Below are 22143 nucleotides of genomic sequence, written 5' to 3' on the forward strand. Positions count from 1 at the left end.
TATACTTAGTGCTAGTTTCTTGTATGTGAGGCCAGTAATAATATTTCTTCAATTGAGCCAATGTCTTACTTACCCCAAAATATTATGCAATCAAAGACGTAAGTGCTTCACAAATTACCTATGCTTGTTCATCTTTAGGAATGCATAATTTTCCCAAGTGATACAATAAGTTATTCTACACATAATAGCCTTTCTCTCTACATATTTACCCTAGATTAAAGCTGCATAGATATCCTTAAAGTTCGCATCATTAGCATATTGCTCCTGAAAAATTTTGTGAACCATAGAACTATTCTAAAGGATTATCAATGCATTCATAATAGGAGGCCTAGAGAGTATATCTGGTAATTTTTTATGGACACCCTTCTTGTACTCAATCACCAAATGAAATTATTACAAAAAATCCATCCACTTAAAGTGCCTACTTTTTTGCAGTTCAGACTATGAGTGTAAATACTAAATTGGCTAGTGAGCAATGTGGATTACAGTTTCTTTTCCCATTAAGTAGTGCTTCCATTTTTTGATACTCTGAACTAAAGCATAAAGTTCCTTATCATAAGTGGGATAGTTACTTACTGCTCCTAAAAAAGTTTCATAGTGGTGGTAGACTAGTTTACCTCCTTGCATTAATATAGCTCCCATAGAAAACTCACTCGCATCTGTCTCAATCTCAAATGATCAATATAAATTTGGTAAAGCTAGAATTTTTGTAGTGCTCAACTTTTCCTTCAAAGTGTTAAAAGCCTTTTGTTGTAGACCTCCCCACTGAAAAGCTGCCTTGGTACTGGTTAGTGCAAGCAATGGTCTAGTATTGGACTACACCTAAAAAACTCCTGACTTCTGTAACTGTACTTGGCTTAGGCCATTTTACAATACATTCAACCTTCATGGGGTCTACTTTCAATTGACCATCTCCTATGGCATAGCCTAAGTACACTAAGGATGTCTTTGAAAATTCACATTTTCACATCTTTACATAGAGTTTTTCTTTTCTTAGTATATCAAATACTTTCTTTACATGAATTACATGATCATCCCAAGACTTACTGAATACAAGAATATCATCTAAATAGACTATGAAAAAATCATCAATAAAAGGACAAAAGACATCATTCATGACTCTCATGAACATAGCTAGTGCATTACAAAGCCTGAATGGCATAACCAACCACTCATAAAGTCCTTGTTTTGTCTTAAAACCAGTTTTTCGAATATCACTTCGTACAATTCTTATCTGATGATATTTGCTACATAAGTATAGCTTAGTGAAATAAATTGCATGTTTCAACTGATCAAGTAAATCATCAATCCTAGGAAGAGGGTACCTATTCTTTACCATTATCTTGTTCAAAGCCCTATAGTCAATGTATATTCTCCAAGTCTCATCTTTCTTTGGAACCAACGCAATAGGAGAACCACAAGGGGAAGTACTAGGATGAATAACTCCTTTCTCAATGAGCTCCCGAACTTGCTTCTTGATTTCTTCATTCTACAAGATTGATAAATGGTACATGCCGATATTAGGAAGGGGTGCATCTGGTTGCAACTAGATCTCAAGTTGTATTTCTCTTTTAGGAGACAATCCCTTCAGTTCTTGAAACAAGTCATCATAAGTAGAAAAAACTTTGACCAATTCAGCTTTATATTTTGGATCACATCCCTTAAATGCCTCAAATGTTTAATCTTCTTTGGCTTTTACAATAATCAACATGAAATTCTTACTAGAGTTGACTAACCTTTTCATTTGACCAACATTAACTAGGGCTAGATACAATGTATTCAATCTTATCTTTATAAAGATGATACTTATTTTCCCCCCTATAGAAGATAGCATGTTGATAATACAAATAAGGACTCCCAAGTACAAGACCACAAATATCTAGAGGGACTACATTAGCTTCTACCTCATCTACAAAGTTTGCAATAATAGTAAATCTTACAATACTTTTCTTGGTTACCTGTAAATGCACATCATTGAAAACTCATTCAAGAGGATATGGCTTTGGATGAGGTGTTGTAGTCAAATTAAGCTTTTTAACAACTTCCTTAGTTATCAAATTAACTTGAGAACCTATATCAACCTTATTATGCTTGATTACCACTCAAATATGAAATAATTCATTCCTTTTGTTAACATTCTTAGGAGAAGAATCTTTACTTGTACTTGCACTTATGCTAGAAGAACTAGTAGCTAATGAGATTGAAATGCATTTTCCTTCACCTTGGATCCCAGTGGCAATGATCTGTGTTTCACCTCTTGAGTTAGATCCAAGATCCTATTGAACAACATAAGCAGTTTTTTGTTTGCCTTTATTTCCACCAAATCGCTTCAGCCTCTTTTTAGGATGTAGCTTCCAAAATTTAGAATCATCATGCCCTTCTTTCTTGCAATGTGAGCATGTGGGTTTCTCTCCCTCTTTCTTTACTATAGCTATCTTTTTACCCTTTCCTTTTCCTTTGGACTTTTCCTCAGACTTAGATGGCTTTTTATTAAAATTATCAATGGAAGTACCCTTACCTCTTGACTCTTAATGTGTTTCCTAGACACATACTTCATCCAAATTACAAGGATTTAGGTCAAGGATGGAATGTCTTAGGTAAGAATGAAGACCACCTATATACTTAAGGAAAGTGCCCTGGGTATAAAATGGGACATTTAATGAAATACCCTTTTTATGAAACTCATGGGTGTACTCTTGGATAGTTTGACCTTTCCCTTGCCTAAAATGTTACTAGTTCATCATTAACTATTGCATATGGCCTAAGGGGTAGAATTTCTTCTTTAAAGCACTAATAAATTCTGACCAAGATAATTTGAACTTACCATGCTATGAAGTTTCAACCTGAGTCCTACTTTCCCACTAGGTTAGAGCTACACCACCTAATGGAAGAGTGACTAACTAAATTCTATCAGCATCATCTACAAGGTTTTGAACTTATAGTATACTTCTACTTCTTGAATCCATTCATCTAATTTCTTGGCATTAAACACCCCGCAATACTTTGGCAAGTCAAACTTTACATCCAACTTGATTTGAGGCTTATGTCCACCCTTGAAAATATCAAAAGATTTAGAATGTGTAGTAGAAGGAGAAGAGGGAGAAGATGGTGATGTCTTTCGAGGATCATGATCAATTCCTTTCTTTTTCCCTTTGTCTCCATGAGCTACATGTTTTTGTATCTTTTCTTCTCTTTCCTATAACAAAACTTCTACCATTGACTACAAACTCTAGAGAGTCTTCTAGATACTTTGATCTTCTGAACCTTGTGCACCACCTTTATCTTCCATCTAGAATGGTGGATTAGCTCTTCATTTTCTGATCTCAGGATTATATTCTTCAAGGTCACCTTTGCCTTGATTCAACCTAGATCTTGTTAACATTCAAATTTGCAATACTAGTCCAACAAAAGCTCTGATACTACACTTGATCTAATTTCTAGGATCTAGGTCCATTATAGAGAATGCTAACCAATTACATAAAGTTAATTTAAAACCATTAAAGAATAAAATTAAAGTAATTTAAATAAAAGAAAAACATAGAATGAAATGATAGAAGGAGAAAAAAGAGATAGAAACACGACACATTTGATTTCAAAGTTCATCTGGTATGGACTATGCCACTGGATCTAGTTCCAATAGAGGGACCAATCCAATTAACTCCAAGAAATCAATTACAAGTGATTTGAAATAATTCCCTTCAAGCACATGCAAAAATATTCTGCAATATGTAGGAATAACCACCAAGTCTCCAAAATCATAGTCCCCTTTATATCATCTAGATGTTCAAAATAAATTTCATGCCTTGAAAAGGCAACTAACCCCTCTTTTTATACAAAAAATTAGCCTAAAATATGCCAAAACAATAATTTATAAAAATAGGCATTGTTTAGTGTGGAGCTTGATCAGTCACCAAGTGGGAGATTATAACCAAGAAAGTACTGTACATACTTCATAAATTCTTTGGGGCTCGAGGCATCACCCTGAAATGTTTTTTGGCTCTACTTTATCAAGAATTTGGGTCGACATGTAATTATTAATTATAACCTTAAAGTAGTAAAAATACTTGTATAAAAGATCTTAGGGTTAGGGATTTTTTTATAGTTGTGATGCAAAACTGGATCTTGCGGCACTATTGAGTTGTAAGGGGTTACATATTGTAATCAGGTTATAATCACTGGATTGTAATAATATTAGACTAGTTGTTTAGTGGACATAGCCTAGGGATTGGGTGAACCATGTTAAATCTTGGTGTCTTATGTTCTTTTCTATGTGATCTATTATTTTCTATTATTGGTTATATTTTCATGTAATTGTTATTTTTGTTCATGGTTTAATCCTAACAAGTGGTATTAGAGTGAGGTTGTTTTTTTAGTTATCCTCTATAGAAAAGTCTCATGGTTGAGTGGGAGAAATGGTAGATGAGGGTAAGTTGAGGGTTGACAGGTTTAATAGGCAGAACTTCTAGTTATGGAAGATGCAAATGGAAGACTATCTTTATGAGAAGGATTTATGGAAGTCATTGAAAGGAAAATCCAAGAATCAAGAATCTATGTCAAATGATGAATGAGATCTTTTGGATAGAAAGGCACTTGGAAACATTCAGTTATTCCTGGCACCATTGGTGGCATTTAATATTACAAAAGCGAAGACAATATAAGAGTTGATGAAAACCCTAGCGACACTGTATGAAAAGCCCTCTGCTTCAAACAAGGTATTTCTCATGAAGTGTTTATTTTATATGAAAATAGTAGAAGGTAGATCTATTGTAGATCATTTAAATGAGTTTAATACTATTAATAGTTAGTTATATTCTGTGGGTATCAATTTTGAGGAGGAAATTGCTCTCTTGATTTTGTGTTCTTTGCCTGAAAGCTAGAATGGCTTGGTAATGGCTATAAGTAATTCTATTCCTAGATCTAGTACCCTAAAATATGATGATGTGATTGATATCATTTTGAGTGAGGAAACTCATAGGAAATCCTCAATTGGATCTACATCAAGAAGTTCTTTGAATGCACAAAGCAGGAGTAGAATGACTGAGAGAGGAAGTAATTCTAGAAATCATGGGAAATCAAGAGGAAAGTCAAAGGGGAGGAGGTCTCAATCGAGAGGACCAAATGACTTCTGGTATTGTGGAAAACCAGGTCATAAAATGAAAGATTGTTGGAATCTAAAGAAAAATGAAAGAGATAAACAAGATGGAGAGAAGGAGGAAAATGTGGTAAGTAACAAATCTTAAGAGGATGCTTTGCTTCTATCTTTAGAAAGTGTTAATGATTCATGGGTTTTAGATTTTGGTGTTTCATTTCATGCTACACCTCATAGAGGTTATTTCATTGATTATGTCTAAGGGGATTTTGGACTTGTTTATTTGGGGAATAATGAACCCTGTCAAATTGTTGGAAAGGGAAAAATAAAGATTAAGTTGCAAAATGGGAATCATTGGCTACTACATGAGGTAAGACATGTTCCAAAGCTAAGTAGGAATTTAATTTTAGTAGGGCAACTCGGTGATGAGGGTTGTGTAGTTACTTTTAATGATAAAAATTGGAAGCTTTCAAAAGGTTCTCCTATAGGAGCAAAAGGTGTGAAAGTAGGAACCTTATATATTTGTATAGGTTATATTGTTCCTTCTACTTTAATTGTTTTAGAGAAAAAACAATGTTCAAGAACAATTGTTGCAATTGATTGGGGAGAACAAATAGATGTTGTAGATTCTGATACAATGTTGTGGCACAACAAACTTGGGCACATGAGTGAGAAATGTATGAAAATACTTCATTCAAAGAAAGTTTTACCAGGTCTAAAATGTGTTAATATGGATTTCTATGAAATTTGTGTGTATGGAAAACAAAAGAGAGTGAATTTTGTGAAGACTAGGAAGGAAAACAAAAAGGAGAAATTAGAGCTTGTGCATACCGATATATAGGGATTGGCTCAGGTATCTTCCCTTAGAGGTTCTCATTATTATGTGAAATTTATTGATGATGCAACAAGAAAGGTATGATTTGATTTTCTTAGACAAAATTTTTACATATTTCAAACTTTTAAAAAATAGAAATGCTTGGTTTAAAATAAGACTAGTAAGAAATTAAAATGTCTCAAATCTGATAATGGTGGTGAGTATTGCAGTCATGAATTTGAAGAATATTCCTCCACTAATGGTATTCCTAGATAGAAAATTTTTCCAAGGACTCCATAGGAAAATGGAGTAGCTAAACACATGAATAGGACTATGATGGAGCGTGTAAGGAGCATGAGGTTGCATGCTGGGTTGCCCATACACATGTGGGTAGAGGCTATCAATACTACTATATATTTGATTAATAGAGGTCACTCCACTCCTTTGAGCTATGGTAATCTAGAGGAAGCATGGAATGGTAAGAAGGTGAGTTATTCTTTTCTCAAAACCTTTTGCTATGAAGCATTTTCTCACATAGATTCTGAAAATAGAACCAAGCTGGAAGTTATGTCAAAGAAATGTGTATTTGTTGGACATGGCATTAATGAATTTGGTTATAGGCTTTGGGATTTTGAAAATCATAAAGTTGTAAGAAGTGGGGATGTCATATTCAATGAAAAAGTGTTGTACAAAGATTTGTTGCAGCAACATGAGAAGAAAGAAGATGATTATGTAGTGCTAGATGATACTCTAAAAGCTGATGTTCTAGCCATTTCTCATGATGTACAACAATTGCAACAACAAATACCACACACACTTGTGAATTTTAGATGGACAACAACGAAAATTAGACCTCCAAAAAGATTCTCTCCCTCTTTGTATTCAATTTAACTTACTGATGCTGGTGAACCTAAATGTTATGATGAAGTTGTGCAAGTGGATACTAAGATTTAGTAGGAGTTCACAATGAAAAATGAAATAGACTCTTTGCTAAATAATAAGACATGGGATTTATGCAAGTTGCCTGCAGGTAAAATAGCTTTACAAAATAAGTGGGTTTATAGGTTGAAAGAAGAGGAAGGAGGTAAGAAAATATTTAAAGCCAGGTTAGTTGTGAAAGGATTTGGATAGAAAAAGGGCATTGATTTTGATGAGATATTTTCTCCTATTGTTAAGATAACTTCTATTCATACTATTTTAAGTCTTGTGGCTATTGAAGATTTGCATTTAGAGAAGCTTGATGTTAAAATAGCCTTCCTTCATGGTGATTTGGATGAAGAGATATATGGCTCAGTCATAGGGATTTGCAATCAAAGGTAAGGAGAACTTAGTGTGCAAATTGAAGAAAAGTTTATATGACTTGAAACAAGTGTCTTGGTAATGGTATCTAAAATTTGATAGTTTTATGCATGAGCATAGATCTAATAGGTGTCACTCAGATCATTGTGTTTATTTTAAGAGGTTTGATGATGACAACTACATTATTTTATGTTTATATGTTGATGATATGCTTGCAGCTGGGTCTAACATGGATCACATTAAGAGGCTAAAACACCAATTAGCACATGTATTTTCTATGAAGGATTTGGGGGCAGAAAAAAAATCCTTGGTTTGAAGATTTTTAGAGATACGAAGAATAGAACCTTGTCGCTATCTCATGCTGATTATGTGGAGCAACTGTTCCAATATTTCTCTATGGAGAATACTAAAGCTGTTAGCACACCTATACCTGGTCATTTGAAGTTGACTAAGGAGATGTGTCCTAAGACATAGGAAGAGGAGGATAAGATGTCCAAGATACCCTATGCTTCAGTTGTAGGAAGCCATATGTATGCTATGGCATGTACTAGGCTAGATATTTCACAGGTAGCGGGAATCATTAGCAAGTATATGAGTCATCCAAGAATTGAGCATTGGAATGTTGTCAAATGGATTCTCAGATATTTGAGAGGAATATCTAATAAGTGTTCACACTTTAGGGGCTCTACTATTGACTTATAGGGCTATGATGACCTAGATTTGGTAGGGGATATTGATACCAAGAAGAGTACTATAGGTTATGTCTTTATTGTAGGTGGGGAAATCATGAGTTGGGTTTCTAGGTTACAAAAGCTTAATGTTTTATCCACTACAGACATAGCTACTAAAGAGGCATCCAAGGAGATGATATGGATTAAGTTCTTCTTGGAAGAATAGGGACACCCTTGGAAGGATCTTTATTTGTTTAAAGATAGTCAAAGTGCTATTCATCTTGCTAAGAATTCAGCTCTGCATTCAAAGACCAAACACATATAGTTGTGGTACCATTTCATTCAGTCAATTTTGGAGGATGGACAGTTAAAGCTAGAGAAGATACATACAAATGATAATCTAGCAGATATGTTGACAAAGGTAGTAACAAGGGTGAAGTTGAACTCCTCTTCAGCTTTGGTTGGTCTTCTAGACTGAACATGAATAAAAAAATAGTAGAGTCTAGGGTGGTTTGATCTAGTGGGAGCCTCATGGAGTAGCAACATAGCCACAGGATTAGTCTCCAAGTGGGAGATTGTTGTTTAGTGTGAAGCCTGATCAGTCCCCAAGTGGGAGGTTGTTAGATTATGGTGACTGATCAGGAAAGTACTATACATACTTCATAAATTTTTTTGGGCTTAGGGCATTGCCCCCCAAAAAAAATTTGGGCCCTATTTTATTGAGATTTTGAGCTGACATGTAATTATTAATTATAACCCTAAAGTAATAAAAATACTTGTATAAAAGAGCTTAGGGTTAGGGATTGTTTTATAGTTGTGATACAAAATTGGCTCTTGCAGTAGTATTGAGCTATAAGGGGTTACAGATTGTAATTAGGTTATAATCACTGAATCATAATAATATTGGACTAGCTATTTGGTGGACATAGCTCAGGGATTGGGTGAACCATGTTAAATCTTGCTGTGTTGTGTTCTTTTCTATGTGATCTATTATTTTCTATTATTGGTTATATTTGCATGTAATTATTATTTTTGTCTGTGGTTTAATCCTAACAATAGGGTCTTAACCTTTGCAATATCCTCTTTTCCATTTTACATTTCTAGCATTTATAAAAAATTTGGGCTTAACCATTAATAAAATAACAAAAAAACCTTATTTTATAAGGTGATTGGCTATTTGGTATAACTTAAATAATAACTTTCATACACATATATGTTAAACCCCTACCTTGGTGTAATGGTGACATGCCTTTTGAAAGGCCCACCAACAGCCTTTCTAATCAACATTGGCGATGGTTGAAACTTAAATAGGTATTTGTTAAAATTGGTTTTAAAACCCGCTAGCAATGCAACAGCCACCAGCCAGACTTTAGAGGTTGGTGGTTGTGGGTTCAACTCCCTAGCATTGCTTATAATAATGTTCATTTTTTAAATTTTTATTTTATTTCATTTTATTTATTTTTTTATTTTTTATTTTTTGCCATAGTCAAAAGTCGACATGTGCATAACTTTTGCATCTGAGCTCCAATTTTGATGAAATGAAGATCATCGAAAAGCTCTTGATAAGACCTTTGACTTGGTGCCAACTTTGACCAATTTTGGAGAGTGCCAAATTTTTTCTTTCTGATGGCCTGTGAACTAGGGTTCGACCAACCTTTGACTAGTCATAACTCGAGCATACAAACTCTATTTTCATCCATTCAAGTTGCATTGGATTTAGAATTTTAAGAACTTTAACATTGTGCTACTTATTGGAGTTTTGGAGATACTTCAATTTTTGATGAAAATACCCCCCGAATCATCATATCAAGTGTCAAATGTGTGTATGCTTATTTGATGCATTTTCTTTACATTTCATTTCAGTTTATTACATGCATCGAATGAATGGTAAAAGTGTTTTAAGTGTTGAAGTTTGAACTACTAATTCACACCTCCCAGCCCTTAGAAGTATATGTTTCCCATTTGTAATTCCATCAGTAAATATAAACTAGTATAGATATCTTAAATAAATCTATCTAAAGAAATGCCAATAGATATCCATTACAAAATAATTATAATTTAATTTACTATATCTAAAATTATTTATATTTCTTTTATCTTCATTTATTTAATTTTTTACAAACTTAATGTTTTTATTTTAATTTCTTAAAAAATTGATGATTTATATGTCCAATTATGCTAGATTTAAATGAATATTTTGTGTGGTATTTATTAAATTATTTTCAAAACTATATTTTATTTATAATAAGATTTAAAATTTTGACATGTAGATGGCTATCAAATTGAACCTAGAAGAATAAAAGTTAACATTAACACACTCACACCATCCCACTCCCCCATTCTACCATTGTAGAATGCTCATCAACATTAATTATAAATCATGGGAGCAGTAGGAAAATAAAATATATTTGGTTATAATCCTTCAAAATAGCCAAGAATATCTTATTGGAGAGGGTAACAAACTGACAATATGTCAGGTCAGACCAGAGTATGGATGGATCAACTACATAGCTGGCTCCATATTTTATCTACAAAAATATATTCAACCCATAATTTGAAAATATTGAGACATTCATGCTATTGAAGTGAAATTTGATATGTATTGCAATGTAGAAAGAATTAGATTGCATCTAATATGCCAAAGTCTTGTTTTTGCTCTCTAGCACTTGAATTTTATATGATATAAACCAATTATGCCAAATTTTATAGAAGAGATTTTGGAAGACTCTAAATAAATTAGGATTCTTGGTGGTAATAGGATTATGTGGTTGATGATCATTATAATTAGAAGAATTTATTTTGTAGTTATCTATGTGAGAACATAGCTTGAATGGTTTTTCTCGCATTATGGATGATCTTTAATGTTTAAACAACTCATACTTATGAACGTTAATTTCAGCTATATATTTTACCATATTAGGAAAAGTGTCATTGTATTATCTTGTGTTCTTCTTAAATTTTTTGAATATTTTATGTTTGCATGTTGATATTTTTTCTAATTGGAGTGATATCTCTATCATTTTAGGGAAAAATATTGTACAATATCTTATAATGTTGATTGCCCCTTGGATTGCTTTTTTAGATGAAGTTTCCAATTATGACCTAATGTCGTTACATTGATTGAGAGTACTTATCTCACTACTTACCTTATTTTTTCTTATTGAGAATTTCCTTGACGTTTGACTAGACATCTTTCATGTAACAAAAGATTCTAGGAAAGCTTAAAAACTTCATGGTAGCATGGCAAAGAACTCCTACAATATTCTCACCCTTTGTGTATCTTGAGTAGGTTGTAGAGCTCTTGTTAGAAAGGTCATAATGTTTCGGACATTTCAGTATTCTTGCAATCAACAAACGATCTCCTTGGTTTATTGGTTACTCAATTATTTGATCTTGTTAGAACTATCATATTTCAATGTTTGAACAAGTCCTAGTTTATCTTCTTTGGCATGCTTATATTTCTATTTTATTTAAATTAAATTGGATATTATAAATGTCATCATGAAAAAAACTAAATTGTTAAAACCAATATGCGTACCTTCATCCTATGATGCTTTTAAGATAATTATTGTATTATTTTTTTTAAATTTATATTTATTATATTTGTGGTGCCTTCTTTTTATATTTCATTTGGAATAATTATAAAGGTTTTTTTTATAACTTTTTATTATTTTTATTATGTTTTAAATCATTTTAATGCACTTAAAACATCAACTTCAAAATTATTTTACTATTGAATCAACATTAGACATTATGGTGGCTTTTGGATTTTAGAGGGTGGAGGGGATTATGAGGAAGATGAGGTGAATGATGGTGAGGAGGATATAACCATTTTTGTAGTTGATTTCAATGTTTTTCTTCCTTCCTTGGGCTTTCATTTCTATTGGAAGCATTGCTATTTCTGCCCTATTCCTATGTAAGGTGTCATATTCTTCTTTTGATTTTTTAATTTCCTTAGTTTCAGAGGGCTTGTTGCAAGCTATTTCCTTGCTTCACTATTTGTAAAGGGTTTTTAAGCTATTTGGTTTTCCATTGTGGAATTTTTTAATTTGGGATATTTTACTATGTGGATTTCCTTCAATGGGTGGAACTTTGTCTTGCATATGGAGGGGTTATTTATTTTTCTTCCCCTACTCCTTGATGGTTGAGGAAGGTGCAACTTTGGTAACTCCCATCTGTGGAGATCTTTTTAGGGGGCTTTTTCTTCTTTCCCTTTCTTTTAGAGAGTTTCTTACTATGCTCCTTTGGTGATTATGCTTTCATGGGAACCCTTGTTCCAAATGACATCTATGTTGTTTCCCTTCTTTGTGCCATTTTTTAGTGTTTTGTAGGATGTGTGGAGGTTGTGTAGCATGAATTTCTCTCTTCTTTCTCTAAAAGTGCTACTTTTCTCAAATTGTTCTTCTTTAGAAATTTGGGCATTGACTCTATTAAACCATCTCTTTTCTTCTATGAAAAAAATGTCTTCATTCATCTTTCCCATACTGGCCTCTATTTCTTGGGGTGAATTTATTATGCAAGGGAGAATGGGTTTGGGTTAATGGTGGCTGGAGATGGCCCTTTTGTTTTGTTCATTTTTTTTTAGGGACATGCTTTGAGTTGTGTTGGGGCCTACTCTTCCTCCTCTCTAGATTATAGGGGTTTCTTCCAAATCCTAGGATATGTTCTACGTTTCTTTTGGGCTAGCTAGTGCTTACCCTTTTTTATTTTTCCTATTTTTGTTATTATTGTTATTATTTTATTTTTTATTGTTGTTGTTTTTATTATTATTATTATTTTTCAAGCTTAAGTAGTCACAATCCCAAGACCTCACAAATGAGAGGATCACAATTTACCGTATTATTATTATTATTATTTGTTAAGCTCGAGTAGTCACAATGCTAAGACCTCACAAAGGAGAGGCTCACAATTTGCTATTAAATTGTACGCTCTTTCCTTGTTGTGGGGGTTCTTGATATTCTTTTGGTTTTCTCTTCTTTTATCTCTTTTTGAGGTATAGTCTAACTTTATAATGATGGGTTCTCTTCTATTTGTTGTGTTGGTTTTTGGTATCATTTTTCTTATGCTATACTGTTTCCTGGTGGATTATCTTATAGAGGTGGTTTTTTTCATGTAAAAAGTGGTCTATGGTAGCAATACATTATCTTCCATGGTCTTTATAAGCTAGAGTATGGGTTTCTTCTTTAGATCTTTCTATTCTTTCTCCTATTCTCATCCTTCCTTCTAATTCTATTCTTCTTCTTCCTCTATATCAAGGAGTTGCCGTAGGATGTTGGATTTTCATTCCCACTTGAACTGCTATTTTTTAAAATTTTAATTTTTGTGGTTGTTGTGACCAGGTCCCTATCATTGTAACCCTGTTGAAAAGCTCATTGAATTTACTTCTTGTGAATTCCTTTCTTCCCATCTTTTTGACCTAAAGTTACTTTTATTTTAAGGTTTGTCTCATCTTTCCACTTTATCTAACTAGAACATAAACTTCAAAACTATTTAATTTCTTGTTATTGACTAATTAAATAATTATACTTTACTATTTTTGTTTAATTAAGATACACATTTTAAAAATAAATATACAAATTTTTAGTTGTAAATTATTAAATTCTATTGATTATTATGTTTTAAAATTTGCTATAAGTATCATGTATGTATATATATATATATATATATATATATCCTATTCATAAACAATATGCATTGAAACATGATAGTTATTAAAAAAAATTCATTTCCTCAAGAAAAAAGTATATAATTTATAAACACATTAAACTAATGTGTAGATCCAATTTGAGAATTGATATAAATAATAAAAACTTATAACTATTAATAGATAGTTTCAAACACAAATTTTTCTTTAGAATATAAACATATAAACTAAATCATATATGTAGTTCTACTACATATCACATAAAATGGAAATAGTAGTAAACTCTATGAGAGGGTTGAAGTCAATAATTAATTTTTCATGTAAATTTAGAATTAAAATTTATATAACATGTGTAGATATTAGATCATGATTATAGTGTTATTTATCATGGGATGAATTAGAATAATAAGTAAGATTTATCATCATTATATTAGTAGGAAAAGTAATTGCAACTTTATGCTCCACACTTTATGGGTGTGCGATGCTTTTAAAAGGAATTCTCAGCATGTCATTTGGCAAAGCCATTTGTATCTTTCTTCTTTTGAGAATCTTTTTATGGATTTATTTGGGAGATTCTAGAAACGACCAGTTTAATGCCCTTTTTAGGAAGATGCCTTGCTATAACCCTAGCATTGCTAAGTTACTCAAATGAAGGAAAAAATTGTGACAGGTGGAAAGAACACTAGATTGGATGAGGGGGTTCTCTCTAATTTTACTACAATGTCATGCTCATAGAAAATGATTTTGAGAGATAGAAAGTTTTTAGTTGTAGCAGGTTATAAATTTTAGGGGAGGATGAAAAGGATGCCCTTATCAAGATGGTCAAGCCATATTACCTTTCCGCTACATCTAATATTTGGAGGAAGGTCCTCAAAGTGATAATATAGTATATTACTCTGGACAAAGAATACTCAAGGACATATTCTTACCATTTTTCCATGTTAAATTATTTTTTCCATATTAAGAAGGATTTCATTCCTTACTATCTCCACTCTTTTTATGAATTCTAAAATTAATAGTTGGAGAAACATATAACATAGAAATTTTAATGGATTTTTCAAGTGGAAAGATTGGATATGGTGGAATTCTTGTAGTGGCTTGTGTTTTTCTTGCGACAAGTGGGATTTTGGTGGTAGTGGGGCTAGGGACCTACTAGGTGGGGTTCTCTATATTGTCTCATGGTCTTTGGTTGCACCTAAATACAATGTTGTTTTGGAGAAATCCAAAGGTAAGCAGGGAGTGAAGGTTCCAAAGAGTTGGTCAGTGTTGTTTAGTGTTAGCCCTTATTAGTAATGACTAGTTTTTGAAGTAAAAATATTCCCTCTCTATGCAAGTGAGAGTGTGCTCAGATGACTACCCCATTTTTGTCTTGGATGACCCTATTACTAGTAATAAGAACTATCCCTTTAGATTTGAGAAGATGTGGATTCTCCATCCGAGGCTAGATGACCTTATTAAAGATTGGTGGGATATTCATGTGGAGGGAACAACTATGTTTAAAGTAGCTATAAAGTTGAGAAATGTTAAAAAATATTAAAAGAAGGAATAAGGAGACCTTTGGGAAAATATTTGATAGAAAAAGGAGGATTCTCGAGGAGTTAAAAGAGATTCAAGGTAGCATCTAGGCTAAGGGTTATGAGAATGTTTCTAGAAAGGAGGAAGATTTGAAAATTATTGAAATGCATGATATAATTAGTAAGGAAGATATGTATTGGGGACAGTAGTCTAGAAAAGTTTTTTTGAGTGAGTGGGATTAGAATACTAAATATTTTCATATGACTACTTTGAAGCATAGAATAGTAAACAAGATTTCTAGTCTTAATGTTCATGGGGTTCATATTGATGATGATGAAGCTATCAAAAGTGAATCCATGAATTTTTTTAGTAACTTATGGGAGTGTGTCCCAATCTAGATAAGGACAAGAAAAAGGTGTTTCTAGATTGTATCCCAACTTGCATTCCTAATGATCAAAATATAAAACTTACTAATGTCCCCAACAATGAAGAAATTACAAGGGTATTTTTTTCCTTTAAAGGAGAAAAAGCTCCTATTCTAGATGGATTCTCTTTCCTCTTTTTTCATAAGTACTAGCCCATCATTTAAGAGGATATCATTAATGGAGTGAAATAGTTCTTTGGGTCTAGAAAAGTCCTGAAGGGATTGAATGGTACCTTTCTAGCTTTGATTTCCAAAATACCCAGGGCTAATTGTTTGGATCATTTTAGACCAATTAGTCTTTGTAACTCTTTTTACAAGGTTATTTCCAATGATCTTACTCTTAGAATTTTATCTACTCTTCCTAATTTGATTTCTAGATAGTAGATTGGGTTTGTTCCTAGCAGGTAGATTTTTTATTCTACAATTTTAGTGCATGAAAATATCCATTCCTTGACTAAATCTATGAAGGAGGGGTTCCTCCTTAAGATAGATTTATCAAAATCTTATGATAGGGTAGACTAGAATTTTTTCAAGTTTTTATCAAAATCTTATGATAGGGTAGACTAGAATTTTTTCAAGTGTGGATCGGAAGCTTTTGGGTTTAATAAGAAATTTTTGGAGATAGCACTTTTGTTGGTCTCCTCTGCCTCCTATGTGTTGGTTAATGGTTCTTCAACTCCTTTCTTCCATGCCTCTTATGGGTTCAAGCAAGGAAATCTTCTCTCTCCTATCCTTTTCATTCTTATGGCTGAATGTTTACATAGATATGTGGAAAAAATGGTTACTTTGGGGGAATTTGTCAGGCTCAGAGCTTCTTCTAAGAAGGTACAAGCTCTCATTAACAATCTATGGATGACTCGATTGTTATGGGAGAAGCTTCTATGAGAAAAATTAAGAAAGCTCTTGAGGATTATGGGCAGGATATTGGTTAGATAATAAATTGGAATAAGAGTATGATTCATTTTATCAATGTTAATAAAAATAGAGAAAATAAAATTAAAAGAATCATTGGCTGTGAGATTGGTAACCTTTCAGGCTCATATCTTAGGTTACCTCTTAGTCTTAACCCTCCTAAGACTTTTTGGAGTTCTTTGATTGACAAAATCCACTCAAAATTAGCTGGCTAGAAAGAATCCCTCCTTAACCAGGTTGGTAAGCTTATTATTCTTAAATCCATGTTACAAAATTTTCCTTTGTATTCTTTGAGTGTTTTTAAGATTCCCAAGAAGTTTTCTTTAACAATTGAGAAAATTTAGAAACAATTCTTATGGATAGGTATGGAGAAGAAGAAAAGAATAGCTTTAATTGCTTGGCATAAAGTTTGCATGTCTATCAATAAAGGAGGTCTTAATCTCAGAAGGGTAACAACTATGAATTGATCTTTTCTTGCCAATCTTATTTGGTGATGGAATAAAGAGGAGGGAGAATGGAGAGAAATTTGGAATGCTTAATATAATAGGTGAGAATCTTGTGTTCAACCTCTTCCTTAGTAATGGGGTTTCCCAAGGGGGTTCTAAATTCCGAAAACATGTTTAGAAAAAGAAGTAGATTATAGATAATGGAGTTAGATGGAATGCTATAAATGGAAGCACTATTCATTTTTGGGATGATATTTGGATTCTTGATCATACCCTCAATTCTGATCAGAGGTGGAATCAAATTATGGATCAATACAAGAACTTGATTGGAGTCTTTGTTGCTAATTATTGAGAAGAGGATAAATGGGTTAACCTCAATAAAGTGGATATTAATCTTAATGATCTCAACAAAATCCCAAATGTTGTCTTTTTAATTCAAGAGGAGGATGCTTTAGTTTGGAAATATAATTCCAATGGGTTGTTCTCTATATCTTCTTTGTATACCAATTCTTTTGAGGATTATCAGGCACCTTGCTCAGTTAATTCTTGGTATAAAGGAATGTCCCCTAAAGTTAACACTTTTTTTTGGACACTTTGGCAGGGTAAAATTCTAACCACTAATAATTTGATGAAGAAAGGTATGAATTTTGTAAATAGATGCTATCTTTACAACGAAGTAAAAGAGTTGGTTAATCATCTAACTATTCACTATTCTTATACTAGAAGGTTATGGGAAAGGATATGTGGTTCATTGGATTTGGTTTGTAACTCCCCCGTTACTATTCAAGTGATCTTTAAAGGATGAAAGTCTCCCACTTGTAATTTGTTGATTATGAAGCTTTGGGATTTCATCCTCCCTTTTCTTTGCTAGGGAGTGTGGAAGGAAGGAAATGATAGGGTGTTTAGGGGTAAGGACACTAACTCTATCTAGTTGTTCTATAAGATCAAGTATCTAGTGATTGAGAATATTAGGACTATTGGGAAAGGGCATCAACCTCAAAAAGATTGAGAAGAAAAAGTGATTCAGAAATAGAATTGGAAGGGTTAAGTGTTTCTCAAAATGGAAATAACCTTAGCAATCTAGCTAGATGGGATTGCTCTCCTTAGTGTTGGTATAAGATTAATTTTTATGGGGCTTCGAAAGGAAACCCTAGGATGGTGAGTTGTGGTGTCAAGATTAGAAACATCAATGGGTATAGTTTGGGTGTGATGGCCATCCCGATTGGGGAACAAATGAATCATGTGGCTAAATAAATCATTGCTCTCTATGGTCTTAGCTATGCTAAGAGTATGAATTTGAACAAGATTTGGCTAGAGGGAGACTCCCTCAATAATATTAATTGTCTTAATAAAGTTAACAACCCTTCTTGGATAATTCATAATATTATTTGTAAGGCCATTTGTTTAATTAACTCATTTTAGACTTGTTTCATCACTCATAACTATAGAGAAACAAACCATGTTGTTGATTGGGCTATAAATGCAGCTTGCAAAAGTGATGAGAACCTGATTTGGAATTGAAATAATAATATCCCTTTTGAGGGATTATCCTTGATGGAGTATGATAAGGTGAGAAGTAGGAAAAAAAGTTTTATTAATGATGAATAAGGCTATAAGTATCAATTATTATTTGGATTGATGTGGGGAAGATCAAATTATGATTAGATTGGAAGAGACTTTTTATTCATTGCCACAAAGATTGGGGGCACATTTATTTATCAATTTCCTCTGCTTTAATATCAACACTAAGATTTTCTTTCTGAATGTTTACCCTGAGATTGTGAGAATCCATGGTAGACTTAAGAAGATGGGAGGAAGGAGAAAGAGGGTTGAACTAGCTAGTTGTAAGGACTAGAAAAAGAAGAAGGAGATTTGGGATATTCTAGAATAGGGGAAATTTACAGGTTTTATGGAGAAGCTTAAAGGTAGTAACCCTTCTATCATTCACTAGTTCTTTAAAACTTAGAATAATGAGAGCATTCTGGTGGATAATCGAAGAATGGAGGTTACTGAGGACATCATTGTAGAAACTATGGGTTTGGACATAGAGGGGATCAACTTTTATAGAGACAAAAGGCTTTTGGATAGGGCTATGGAGTAATTTGTAGAAATGACAAAAGAATTGAATAGACTGGCTGAAATTGGTAACTCTTACTTCAACCTTGGTTCTATTTCTCACCCTTGGAGATTTTCTATGTTCATTATTATTGAGTGCTTAACTTTGGATGGCTGCTTTACTATGATATATGCATACCATTTTATGTTGTTAAACCATTTTTGGCATAGGGTTAGGCTTAATCTTCCCTTCTACCTTAGGCAATCACTAGGAAATAAAATTGTAGCTATGTAGAATGATCTTGAGGGTGACCATGCTTGTCACGAGAGTTAATGGTGATTTTTAAGAACCTCCTTAAATTTTAAAAAAAGTAGATATACCCTATTTTAGTAAGAAAACTATGGAATGTGAGACAAAGGGAAGTGAACAAGATGGGGGCTTTGATGAAGACATAGAGGATGAGATTGTGGAGATTGACATTAAGAATAGGAAGAATCGTGAGTCTGGTAGCTCATCTAGGAAGAAAAATATGTTTAATGAGATTGATTCTAAATTGGATACAGGTTCTAAAGAGGAGCTAAAAGAGGGGAATGAGAAAGCGTTATTGCTAGTAAGGTCTCTAGAAATAAGGTGAATAATATGGAAAAGGATTCAAGCATGCCTTTTCATGATGAACCTCTAATTAAGAGGATGGATTGAAAAGGGAAAAGTGCACTTCATCAAGGGAAGGTGGATGTAAATAGGCTTGAAGAGACTGATTTTTCAAGAGATGATATTGGCAAGGATGAGGATGACCTTACTCATAACAAGGGCAATGATGACCATGGGTTTTAAAAAGGGATCTTTTGCAATATAGGGCTTATGAAGAAAGACATCTATGATTTGCAACACTAGATGCTAGACATTGTAAGAGATTTTGATCAGCTCGACAAAACTACTAGAGGGGAGAGAACTCTAGAACAACATATTGATGAACTTGTTGAGCTGATTGGTAATGCTAAAGAGGTTAAGAATCTAATGAAATGTGCTCCACACTCGAAGCCAAAAATAGAGCTTTTAGTCAATTGATTAAATATGTCTAGAAAAAGTTTGATGGTTTGGATAATAGAGTGGTTAGTATGGAGAAGACAATTAAGAAACTTACCAATCAAAATTGTTCTATTTTAAAGACTATGGCAGACAATATTAACACTCTCCTGAACAAATTTGAACAAGGGAAAGGTCAAGGCTCCAAGGAAGTGAAAGATGACCAAGGACCTAGCAAGCACACCAGGGCCAAGTCAGAAAAGATAGAGGATGTTTAAGCCAAAGAAATGGATAATCTTGAGGCCTCTATAGAAAACATGAATATCCATGCAGACTAGGCAATCGATTTATTGAAGAAGCTATAGCTATGTTTATGTTGTCTTTTTTCTTCCCTTGCTAGCTTATTATTTTTAGCTACTTATTTTAGTTTGTTCTGCTCTTGGTGCTAATGTACAATTCTTTTCGGTTTCTTAGTTTTTATTTTCATGCTACTTTTAAAAGGTTTTGAGTCCTTTAAAACCTATTTTTACTTAATCAAAAGCAATCAAATAATTATACTTTATTATGTTTTATTATTTAAGATACATATTTTTAAATTAGACATACAAATTTTTAGTTGTAAATTATTAGATTCTATTGATTATTATGTTTTACAATTTGTTATAAGTTTCACATAAATTAATTTTATTTATATATAAAATATTTATTCATAAAAAATATGCATTGAAACATTATCTCTCTCTCTCTCTCTCTCTCTCTCTCTCTCTCTCTCTCTCTGTGTGTGTGTGTGTGTGTGTGTGTGTGTGTGTGTGCGCGCGCACGCACGCGCGTGTGATTCATTTCCTTAAGAATAAATTATATCATTTATAAACACATTAAACTAATTTGTAGATCTAATTTAAGAACCAACATAGAATAAAATAAACTTATAACTATTAATATTAAGTTCATTGGATGTTTTTGAAGGACTTTCTAGAAAAAGATGGGTACTAAGTTGAATTTTTGTTATACATTAGATATCCACAGACAGATGGATAGAAAGAGGTTGTGAATAGAAGCTTGGGTAATTTTTTGAGATGTTTAGCTAGAGACAAGCCAAGTAACTAGGATATGGTATTGGCACAAGATGAGTTTTCATGTAATAATTCTATGAATAGGAGTACTAGGAAAACACTTTTTTAGATTGTTACTGGAATGCAACCTAGAGGTATGTGAAATTTGAGGGATATTGCTGGTGAAGAGAAGAGAAGTGTTGAAGGAGAAGTGTTTGATGATTTTATGAAATGTTTGCATGAGGAATTGAAGCTAAGGTTGAAACAAAGTAATCACAAGTATAAGAAGAATGAAGAAAAGTCTAGAATAAATCATTTTTTTGAAGTTGATGATGAGGTGATGGATTATTTGAAGAAGAGCAGATTTCCTATTGGAACATATAGTGAGCTGAAAATGAAGAAGTTTGGACCTTGTAAGATTTTGAGGAAGTGTGATAGTGGTAATGCATATGAAGTTGAGTTATCTAATGAGATGGATATATCTCTTATATTCAATGTTGCTTATTTGCAAAAGAATAATGAGTCAGAGAATGAATTTGTACTAGATGATTATCCTAAGAAGAAGATGGAAGAGATTAAATAGATATTGGATAAGAGTGTTAGTAATAACACAAGAGAAAAATATTACTATGAATATCTAGTGAAGTAGAACAAAAAACCATGGGAATATGCAACATAGATTTCTCAATCTAAGTTAGATTCATCTTGTGTTAAAACATCTCAATGATTTAGGAGAATCATTTCTTTCAATCCTAGTTGTCTAATTCAGGAGCATCCCAAGTTTCCTTTTTGTACTATTCATCTTTGTCCATTCTATTACTTACTTTTGAGTTTTAGTTTTTGTTGAGTTCTAGTACTGGCTGAGTGCAGTGATTTTTGAGTGTAATAGTGACCAAGTTACTTTGACTGATAGTTTCCTACTTTAGGAGAGATTTGTGTTTGCCGATTTTCTTCAAATATCAAGTGAGATTGCAAGTTTGTTAATGCTTAGTTCCTTCTTTAATTAAGTTTTTCTATCATTGGTTCCTAATAGGAGTCAAATTACTAATTTATTTCAAGCTATGAATTTAATGTAAGGTTCATGCATTGAGATGTGTGCAAACTATTGTATAGGTTAGCCTTTGCTTATGTAAAAATATAGAATCTTTTGTAAGTCTTAAAGGAAAGTATAAGAAGAGGTATCTAAGCTTAGCTT

General features: G+C 32.8%; 2 long non-coding RNA genes across 9 annotated transcripts in view; one reads left to right on the forward strand and one right to left on the reverse strand.

Annotated features, from left to right (window-relative positions):
• The window catches only part of LOC149542026 (uncharacterized), a 269466-nt gene that overhangs the window by 46833 nt on the left and 200490 nt on the right, over positions 1-22143 (forward strand). The window contains exon 3 of one of the 8 annotated variants that reach the window (XR_016355418.1): positions 11039-11244. The exons of 6 other annotated variants lie outside the window; for them this stretch is intronic. This is a non-coding gene — a long non-coding RNA (uncharacterized LOC149542026). Of the gene's footprint in view, positions 1-10143; positions 10246-11038; positions 11245-22143 lie in introns of those variants that run through there. One more of the 8 variants, XR_016355417.1, reaches the window with a different exon arrangement.
• The window catches only part of LOC149542027 (uncharacterized), a 110056-nt gene that overhangs the window by 12833 nt on the left and 75080 nt on the right, over positions 1-22143 (reverse strand). The window lies entirely within an intron of this gene.

The sequence above is a fragment of the Cupressus sempervirens genome, chromosome 8 (assembly GCF_028749045.1).
Source record: "Cupressus sempervirens isolate cs-2001-9-10 chromosome 8, ASM2874904v1, whole genome shotgun sequence".
NCBI lineage: Eukaryota > Viridiplantae > Streptophyta > Pinopsida > Cupressales > Cupressaceae > Cupressus > Cupressus sempervirens.